Genomic DNA, 10,000 nt, shown 5'->3' with positions numbered 1-10,000 from the left:
CCCGGGCGCCCCCTGCGATCACAGTTTTTTACTTTTGAACAACAAGCCTTCTCGTGAAGCTGGCGCTTTCATCCCGTGACAAGATGCTTCACCCAACGCCCCTCTCTTGCCCAAGACTACAACTACATTTCTTGCTGCCTGGGGGGCGTGCTGGCGAGCCGCGTGCCTGCGGGGCTCTGTGGTGACCTTAGGCCAGACGAGAACACGGATCCAGACCCAGTTCTCGCCCCGCCCCGACCCGCCCCGCTCCGTCCCGCCTCGCCTCGCTGCCTGAACAGTCTGATCAGTGCAATGTTTGTGATAATACAATGGAGAACCAAAAAATCTGAACAACACAAGCCAAAGTGTTTAGTTGTAATAGTGGTGGTGGTAGTAGTAGTAGAAGTAGTAGTAGTAGTAGTAGTAGTAGTAGTAGTAGTAGTAGTAGTAGTAGTAGAAATAATGATAATAATAGTAATGATGATGATGATAGAGACGAGTCCTTATAAACTGAACTAGCGGAACAAAACGTTAACGTATTTCCGTTGAGCCAACAAAAAAATTAAAGCGGAGTGAACGAGTCCGTCTTTCTGTCTCTTGGTTAACATTTACGCGTGGCTGTGTCAATCGCCGCTCAGGTGACCAACGCGGGCCTAAATACGATTCGCGTTGATTGTGGAAGGCGTCGTACGCGGCCGCCTCCCACGTGGTCACCAAGGGACGCCCGTCGCTCCCAAACACCCGAACGGAGGGTGAGGGCCAGAGGTAAGCCCTGTCGGTGGCCGGCGCTTCATGGGTAATCGCAGCGAGCCGTGCCTCGCTCTTCGCACGCGCGGTTAAAAGCCTTGCGGCGGGCCCGGCGCCGTCTCGTCGCGCTTGTGGCGCTGTAAGTCGCTGCGGCCACGGGAACCTCAAGCACGGAGGCACCCCCGTCGCTCCCATGCGCCCCCCGGTAGGGCGCGGGCCAAACGGGCGTCCCGTCGGGTGCTTGAGGCTGCTCGCTACTATCGCTGTCGTCTGGCGTGCTGGTCTCGGCGGCCGCTGCCGCAGGAGCCTCATTTCCCTGAGAGGCTTTGCGAAGTGCAGCCAGGGCCTTGCGGCGGGCCCTTCGCCTCTGCGTGGCGCTCATCTTAATGCCACTCGCTGTGGCTGCAGTGGCCTCCTTTTCTGGTGAGGCATCATCTGCATCGCGATGAACGGTCGCTGTGTTGGGGAGGCAGCTAATCGGCGCAAACACGTCCAAACCCTTCTCTTCTGCCTCATCTACTTCCTCAGCCCAAGTCTTAACAACCCCGGGCTCCTTCTCTTCCTTCACCACCTCGTCATCCTGCCGTGCCTCCCCAACATCCTCGGAGGCCTCTTCCTTATTTTCAAAGACGTCTCCATCGCTGGCCAGGGGCGTCAAGGATGGCTCGGGATCCTTGTGTTTCTGGCGCCGCCCTCGCTTCTTCTTCCGGAAGAGTCGACGGAGCCACCCGAAGCAGCCGCAGCAGCCCCGGGTGTTTTCCTCATCAGCGGTGAGTCGTGAGTCCTGAGACATGTTTCAGTCTTGTACTTAATCCAACATACCCTCGGAACCTTGGGACGTTCTGCGCAAAAATTTTTGCTGACAGAAACTATGCAAATGTTTGCTGATTGGCTGAGCGCCGCCTCACATCAAGCAGCTCATTGGCTCAGCCGCCTCACTCAGCTCCAAGCTGCCGAGATGCACGCGTCACAGCTTTACTATGGATTCATTCAAGACCAGGTGGGAGCTGGAACATCCTCACTAAGGCAGAGGTAAATAAGTGTGTGTGTGTGTGTGTGTGTGTGTGTGTGTGTGTGTGTGTGTGTGTGTGTTTGTGTTTACATCATCAAACTCACGCGTACACTTTCTATTTATGTATTACAGCGAGTATGTTACTGCACATTTGTCTTGTTAACCTAGTAGTGGTAGTAGTAAGATAAGTCATTTAAGTACCTTGAAAACTTCTGCCTCTTCTCATTAGAGACTGTTGAACTGTCACTGTAATCGTGCAAACACTGGAAATCTCATCAACATCCACTAAACCATCTCTTCTTCCATACTTTGGTTTAATGAGGCTCTACGTATTGCGGTTATGGAATGGTTATATAAATGTGTAATCATCAACACGCCCTTGAAAACCTCATCAACATCCTTGTCGTACTTTTATCAACTGTACTGCTTTTCATTTTAATAGTAAGCCAGTTTGCATTCATGAACATTATCTTGAAAATCAAATCTTTCTTTTTCCTCCTTCATTCTGTTATTGGCAAGAAACAATGTGAAGCTAAAAACTTTAATTCGAGGAAGAATCACGGGCAGACAAGTGCTAATCAATGGTATCTGTACTCTATCACAGACTAAGTAGAGAGGAGAAAAAAAAAAGAGAAGGAAGAGAGACTGAATATGTGGCGGAGCTGGAGCATAAGAGCATAAAGTGAGTGTGGGTGAACCAAGTGCGGCATTATCTATGGAGTGAAGTATTGGGGGACTGAATGAGGTGGCCACGAGAGGAACGCCTGGGTGCACTGTTACTCAGTGTGCCGGTACACTGCTCACCTCTCTACTCCCCACAAGGAGGATTCTCCCCGCTGCCAATTAAGACAACAAGTGTGCTGTGTCTGTGTGTCTATGTGTCTAAACTCTCTCTCTCTCTCTCTCTCTCTCTCTCTCTCTCTCTCTCTCTCTCTCTCTCTCTCTCTCTCTCTCTCTCTCGTCCTTTTAACACGGTCGTAATATTTTTTCTCTTTTACGTTAAGTTGTATTCAGTGATATTATTATTATTATTGTTATTATTATTATTATTATTATCATCATCATCATCATCATCATCATCATCATCATCATCATCATCATCATCATCATCATCATCATCATTATTGTTATTACTATTATTATCATGATTATTATTTTTTCTTATTTTTTTTTGTAGATTTTGTTTTAAGTTGCTGTAGTTTAGAAATCAAGACATGAAGGATAGATAATTTTTGTTATATGTAGGAGAGAGCCAGTCAAAAAAAAAAAAAAAAAAAAAAAAAAAAAAGAGGCCCACTTGGGTGCTGGTACTCTACAAGTTAGGGAGCAAATGCCTCGATACCTCCCTCATAAAAGAAGACAAGTCGTAGGAAGGCGGAAATACAAAAGCAGGTAGGGAGTTCCAGAGTTCCAGAGAAGTAAAGGTAATGAAGAAATGAAAAAATTAGATGATTCCAAATAGATAGATGTGAATAATGTTGAAAAAAAAGCTTATTTTTGCCAACACGGACCGGAGAGAGAGAGAGAGAGAGAGAGAGAGAGAGAGAGAGAGAGAGAGAGAGAGAGAGAGAGAGAGAGAGAGAGACTGTACCTCTTGTAAAACTTTCCCTATCTCAGGTGGTAGTGACACACCTCTGAGTCAGTCTTGCAGGGAAATAACGGCTGACAGTAAAAGCCATAAATCTCTCTCTCTCTCTCTCTCTCTCTCTCAATCTTTCCTTAAGTAATTTTTTTATATGTTTATACAACACGAGTATTGTATCGTATGTGTATGCAAGAAACAGTGATCAATAAGACTTTAGAGATTGTTTAGCCTTCGTTGTTAGACCTGGTTTTTAATTCCTTTAGAGAGCAGCAACAATTCAAAGAGCTAATTCTATTTCTTTCATTGTCTTTTCAAGTTCTTGTTGTCCTAAAAATGATGAAATGTTGAGTAAATTATATTCACCACACATCGTAGATCTGCCCCATGCTGTTAGTTTATTTTTTCTCTCTCTTGTTTTCTCTTTCTAAGTTTTTCTCGTCCTAAAAATGATGAAATCCCGAGTGATGTCACCGCTTTTACGATGTCACGCTGTCCCTAATTACTTGTCAAGATGGGACAGTAAAGAGCGAGAGAGGACACTACTGCGTGATGTACAACGTATGTAGAGAAAGGGTGAAGCAATGGTCGCCCACTGAATACTTTATCAGCATTACTGTGTTACTATATGGATGTCTGTTGGTTGTATGTGGAGGAATTCTTCGCCATTTTGTCATTTCTTCTACAAAAAGTCGTGCAGTGCTCCTTTCCAGATTGATTTTCTTTGTGTAGATAAGGCGTGAGTGGAGTTTGTTGATAAGGGATAAGGCAGCATTGTTTTCTTAATGTTTACACTACTTTCTTCTGCCAAATTAATTGTTTCTCAGACGGTTAATGGTTGGAATGTTAGAGAAATTAGTGTTTTTGTGTCATCCTGTGTGTGTGTGTGTGTGTGTGTGTGTGTGTGTGTGTGTGTGTGTGTGTGTGTTTTTTTTTTCTTCACCGAGATCTATGATTGTCTTTGTTTAGGTGAGTGGAGCGTGTGCATCTACCTTGCTTTGAATTCAACCTCTTCAAGAGAGCTTTAATGAAAACATCTTTTAACTTTCAGCCATGCCCACCATTGAAAGTTCCATTACAGTGTTCCTCGGCTCGCTTCACGCCACGGACCACCACCTCAATAACTAATGTGGATAATTCAAGTTTTGGATAATGACAAAGTGAATGATATAGTACCGTATATGACGTAAGCTGCATATATCTACATAACGTAACATAATGAAATTAATGATCAGGAATATATTTCGGTAGGTCCACACTTCCTCTGTGTTTCCTCTCAAATTCAGAGATTTTACAATAGAGAATAATGTCAAAATTTCGCTATAGTCAGGGACATTTGTGAAGTAGCATAGGGCGAATTTTAATCAGTTCAGCAGTGTTATGGTTACTGGCTCCAGCACATCACTCTGACACTGCTGCACAGTTTATGGCCGCGCCGCAATTGACAGAGCTCAACAAGAAGGCACAACACCTTGACAAGTACAGTTCAGCAGCCACAACTTAAAGAAATGGCTTTCTTAAATCCTAATTACGTAATAAAATGAAAACCCAACTATTTGTTTGAAATTATTTAGATTGAAAATTGTTCATGCTTAAATCTCGATGAATTTGAAATGATGTACATTCATTTCAAGTTTATGAAAGTCCAGAAAGTCACCACCACACACTGGTAGAGCCACTGGTGTGCTGTCTGTTTTGGGAAGAGAACCTGGCAGTGATACGATGACAGTGTTCATTTCTCAAATTCCTTGTCCGTCCATCACAAATAAGCGCAAACAAATACGCAAAATTGCTTAACGAATGAACTAGAACCGTATCTACATATAATTAAAGTAAATAAATATATTTTGAAAAATGACAATATTATGTTCTGCTTTTTCTATTTCCTCGTGGCAAGAAAGATGAATTATTGGTCGTCTTTATCAATTACTGACGTTTGGAAGTTAAGAAGGCAAAAGCTGCGGCAAGATTTGACAAAACTGCCAAAATGAATTACTGAAGGACGCGCGTGTGAGTCACGAGTCGCGGAGCCTTGGAGAGGCGTGACACATGGAGACGATTAGGCTGCTTGTCACTGTTGTTGTTGTTGTTGTTGTTGTTGTTGTTGTTGTCGTTGTTGTCGTTGTTGTCGTTGTTGTTGTTGTCGTTGTCGTTGTTGTTGTTCCTGGTGGTGCTGTTGCTGCTCCTGTTGCTACTGCTGCTGTTGCTGTTATCAACATTACAGCAGCATCTGCAGCAGTAGTGGTAGTGGTAGTACTACTACTACTAGTAGTAGTAGTAGTAGTAGTAGTAGTAGTAGTAGTAGTAGTAGTAGTAATAGTAGTAGTAGAAGTAATAGTAGAAGTAGTAGTAGTAGCAGTAGTAGTAGTAGTTTGTTGTTGTTGTTGTTGCTGCTGCTGTTGCCTCTGTTGCTGCTGCTGTTGTTGTAGTTGTTGTTGTTGCTGCTGCTGCTGCTGCTGCTGTTGTTGCTGTTGTTATTGTTGTAGTAGCATTGCTATTATTATTATTGTCATTATCAACATTGTACTAGCAGCAGCAGCAGCAACAGCAGCAGCAGCAGCAGCAGCAGCAGCAGCAGCAGCAGCAGCAGTAGTAGTAGTAGTAATAGTAGTAGTAGTATTAGTAGTGGTAGTAGTAGTTTTTTGTGCTACTGTTGGTGTTATGATCATTATCTGGACCTGGTATGCTTTGGGAAAGGAGGAGGAACAGGACGGGGGGAGGAGGAGGAGGAAGAAAAAAGAAGAAAAAGAAGAAAAAGAAGAAAAGGAAGAAGAAAAACTTTAGAATATACAAAAGATAACAGAAGAACAAACCGCGGCGTGTATGTTGGTCCTCACAGAAGTGTTTTGTGGGGACTACACGTCCACGTACACAGGCAGGGAAATGTGATACCGTAGACGAAGGCGGAGGAGGAGAAGGAGGAGGAGGAGGAGGAGGAGGAGGAGGAGGAGGAGGATTGTAGATAGTAAATAGATATAATTTGGCATCGCAACAAGGTCGTATGGCGCCGTATGAAGAAGAAGAAGAAGAAGAAGAAGAAGGAAGAGGAGGAGGAGGAGGAGGAGGAGGAGGAGGAGGAGGAGGAGGAGGAGGAGGAGGAGGACAACAACAACAACAACAACAACAACAACTATTTACTACACTATTTAGCATACAGTAGAGAACAAGCATAACAAACTCCTCCCTGTTCAAAGTTGGCCTCTATTTGGGCGGGCAGGAGAGATAATAATGATGATGATGATAATGATGATGTGGAGGAGGAGGAGGAGGAGGAGGAGGAGGAGGAGGAGGAGGAGGAGGAGGAGGAGGATAGCACTTTCCTAAGGCTTTGTTTGTTGATATGTACACGTGCGTACCCTGGGTGATTTATTGCGCCCGCTACCCTCACCTGGCACTCTGTCTGCGCCTTGCCTCGCCCCACAGTGCCCTACCCAACCCCTTCCTGCTCCATCCCCACCCCAGCCCCCGCTCCCGCCCCGCTCCCGATGTGCCTTTCCGTTCCGTGTCTCCTGCCGTGTGTTTAGAGTCCGTGCGATGTTTTCTAGTGAGTGTTAACGGTAATATAACAGTAGTGGTTCCTGTGTCCTGGCCTCATTTAATCCCTTCAGCGTGCTATGACGCGTTTTCGTATACATTCTGGTTACTATTGGGTGATTTTATACAGCTTCAGAAACATTTGTGGGGATTTTAATAGTGAAGGTTCTGGCCATTAATCTTCTGACGTCCATAAAACCCTTCCTCATGTCAATTAAATCTTTTAATCGTAAACCAACTCGTGGTAAAATTGCGTCCCAGTACTGGAGGGGTTAGGGGCAGGTTTGAAGACATTTATCCCTTATTATTTTTCACTTATCCTTCATTCTTTTAGCTAACTCTGTCTGACCTGCTCGGGGACTGGGATTTAAGTGGGCCTCTTTGTTTAATTATTTTTGTTGCTCTTGGCCAGATTTCCTGTCTTATCCACACAAAACAAAAAGAAAATAAAGAAATAAATGAAATAAAAAATAAAGATAAGGAAAATTTAGCTTTACATTATGATTGGAATTGGTACATATTGGTGGTGGGTGTTTGATGTTGTATTCTGACTTTATTGCTGCTTTTATTGTAATATTAAAGAAACCATGACCGTGAAAGAGAAGATAGCGCGTACTAGTGTTAGTGTTATTATTGTTGTTGTTGTTCCTTATGGTGATAGTGGTGGTAATGTGTGTGTGTGTGTTTATGTGCGCGCGTGTATGTGTCTCATATTTGAGTGGTGTCATTTCATCTGTCCCCATTAAAACTAAGCACGTTATTTGAATGCTGAAATGCCTGCACGTTAAAACTCATCATCATGAATTTAAATGGCTGGTCTTGAAAACTTTAAGGTCAGGATGGCGCTTGTAACTTTTTTGTCTGTGCTTGTAGACTGTGAAAAGATCCGTAGCTCCACAATTTTTTCACCTTCCTTCCTCACGATCTTGATTAAAACCTTCACAATTTAACTACCCATCACAATACACAAGCGCTCTCTCTCTCTCTCTCTCTCTCTCTCTCTCTCTCTCTCTCTCTCTCTCTCTCTCTCTCTCTCTCTCTCTCTCTCTCTCTCTCTCTCTCTCTCCTCCTCAATTTTTCCACCTTCCTTCCTCACTGTTTCAATTAAAACCTCCACAAATGATCTATTTCTGACAATACATAAACATTCATACTCTCACTCACTCTCTTCTGCTGAACTCACATGGTAACCTTATTGACACTGATTTGATAGGAAGGTAAATGAGTGCTTGCATCTTCCACTCTCAAAATGACCAGATGTACAGAAATAGTTCCTTTACTTGTTATTTTTCCCCTGTTGATATTAACATTCTTGTCCTCCACTCCTGCTCCATCCGTCCCAAGATCTCTTCCCACACAGCTGCCCGTTTAAGACTCTTCTTGAAAGGTTACGGATGTTCGTCGGCCACTTAAATGCTTCGTAAAATATTTGTAGAAGTGAATTGTCATCAGTTAAGTTACCCTTCGCCTATCTAGTCACGTACTCACAAGTTTTATAATCCGTTTTGTTTAATGCCCCAAATTCTGAAGTCTTCAGTACTGGGATACATTGAGTTTTCGGTGTAATTAGATGATTTTATTGACATTGGGAAAGGTTTATAGAAATCAGAAGATTAATGGCCAAAATCTTCACTATTTCAGACATCCACGCGTAGGTTCGAATCCAACCAAGTACGGCCTTGAAACTTTGCCATTTGTCGAGTGGTTTAGAATTACCTCCATGTCACCATGATACCCAGGCTCTAGATGCTTTTACCAAAGATGCGCTTGGGTGGTGGTATGGGCCCTAATATGGGTACCACTATAAATAAAATTGCCTGCGCCACTAATGGTTTGAAGCTGAACAGCGCTGCCAATACTCTTTAAGTTACCTACAGGCGCAATAGGCCAGAACATTAAGAAAAGGAAATCTCCCACACAAGTTAATGATATTGTATAAAATCATCAAACAGTAAGCAGAATGAATAGGAAAACGCGTCACGGTACTGAAGGGTTAAAAAAATCCTTCCTATACGAATGCACGAAAAAAGAAAAAAAAAATCTCATCATCTCGTTTCATGAAGAGGTTGAAGTAAGAGGAAGGCAAGCAGGGAGGGCAGACTGGCAAGGATACAAATCTCTTAGTAACTCACTCTGTGTCCACCACGTCACCTTGACCTCAGCCTGCTCTAGGACGGGCGGCAGGCAACATGTGGTCACAGCTTGGGAACACCACACTTCACAGCCCCATCCTCCTCCTCCTCCTCCTCCTCCTCCTCCTCCTCCTCCTCCTCCTCCTCCTCCTCCTCCTCCTCCTCCTCCTCCTCCTCCTCCTCCTCTTCTTTCTCTCCTTTACCCTGTCTATCCTTCTGTCTATCCTTCTATCTTGTATCTATCGATCTAGCCTTCCCTCCTTGATTGTTTACATTCTCTTTTTTCTTTCTCTTTTGCTTTCTTGCTTGTGTTCTTTCCTTCCTTTTTTTCTCCCTTCCTCCCTTCCTTAATCATTCCTGCCCTCGTTTCTTCTCAAACAAATCTAAACATTTTCCTTTCTCTTCTGTTTTTTTTTTCCTCTTTTTCCTTTATCGTTTCTGTTTATTCTTACCTTTTCTTTCCTTTCCCAACACTGCCTTTTCCTTCCTATCTATGACTTTGACCATCACTGAAGACCCTTGAAACGTTACGAATCCGAGAAATGACTAGATTCACCTTCAGATTCTTACTTAACAAACGAGATAAATTGCATCTTTTCGTATCCTTTCAGAAATTCAAGGGTGTACTAAATGTTGCGATAGAGTTTAAATGCTGGTCTTGAAATTAGATTAGGGTGGATTGAGTTGGGGTGGGGTTAGAGTAGGTTAGGTTAGGTTTGGTTGAATTAGGACCTTCTCGTATCCTGTTACAAATTACGAGGGTATTAAACGATTCTGTAGAGTTTAAATGTTGGCCACAGTTCTTGAAATTAGATTATGATGGGTTGGATTGGGTTTGGTTAGGGTAGGTTGGGTTGGGTTGGGTTGGGTAGGTTAGGTTAGGTTAGGTTAGGTTAGCTTGGGTTCGGTTGGGTTGGGTTCGGTTGGGTTAGATTAGATTATCATTTAAAGAATCAAATCCTTAACCCAAAGTAATACAAAGGAAGACAACATGGTATGCGAGTATGATTTATT

The 10,000-nt window shown here is 43.4% G+C and overlaps 1 protein-coding gene and 1 non-coding gene across 2 annotated transcripts in view; one reads left to right on the top strand and one right to left on the bottom strand.

Annotated features, from left to right (window-relative positions):
- Trnac-gca overlaps positions 1-14 on the top strand; it is a 72-nt gene extending 58 nt beyond the window's left edge. Inside the window, exon 1 of the tRNA in view lies at positions 1-14. This exon is cut by the window's left edge and continues 58 nt beyond it. This is a non-coding gene — a tRNA (tRNA-Cys).
- LOC123518558 (sine oculis-binding protein homolog) overlaps positions 1-10,000 on the bottom strand; it is a 238,463-nt gene that overhangs the window by 152,543 nt on the left and 75,920 nt on the right.

This window comes from Portunus trituberculatus, chromosome 44 (genome assembly GCF_017591435.1).
Source record: "Portunus trituberculatus isolate SZX2019 chromosome 44, ASM1759143v1, whole genome shotgun sequence".
NCBI lineage: Eukaryota > Metazoa > Arthropoda > Malacostraca > Decapoda > Portunidae > Portunus > Portunus trituberculatus.
The sequence above is the reverse complement of the archived record's forward strand: the minus strand, read 5'-3'. Positions and strand labels throughout refer to the sequence as shown.